The sequence below is a fragment of the Sapajus apella genome, unplaced genomic scaffold, assembly GCF_009761245.1.
Source record: "Sapajus apella isolate SASKATOON/1434 unplaced genomic scaffold, GSC_monkey_1.0 scaffold3, whole genome shotgun sequence".
Classification (NCBI taxonomy): Eukaryota; Metazoa; Chordata; class Mammalia; order Primates; family Cebidae; genus Sapajus; species Sapajus apella.
Window position 1 is genome coordinate 66,867,906 of NW_022436943.1, and position 225 is coordinate 66,868,130.

Below are 225 nucleotides of genomic sequence, written 5' to 3' on the forward strand. Positions count from 1 at the left end.
GGCAAGGTGCCTGCCCCGGGAACGCGCACTGCGCGCGCAGCCAGCCTGGAACCCTCCGCTCTCAGGCGGGCGCAGTCCGGGCGCCAGGTGGTAGGCCTCTGGTGGCCGCCAGGAGGCGCTGCTCAACCGCGGAGGCCGGCACGGCTCGGGGCGTGGCCTTCAGCTCCGCCCACCGCCGATGGGCGGGGCTGCCGGCCCCAGCGCGTGCGCACTGCGCGCCCTCCC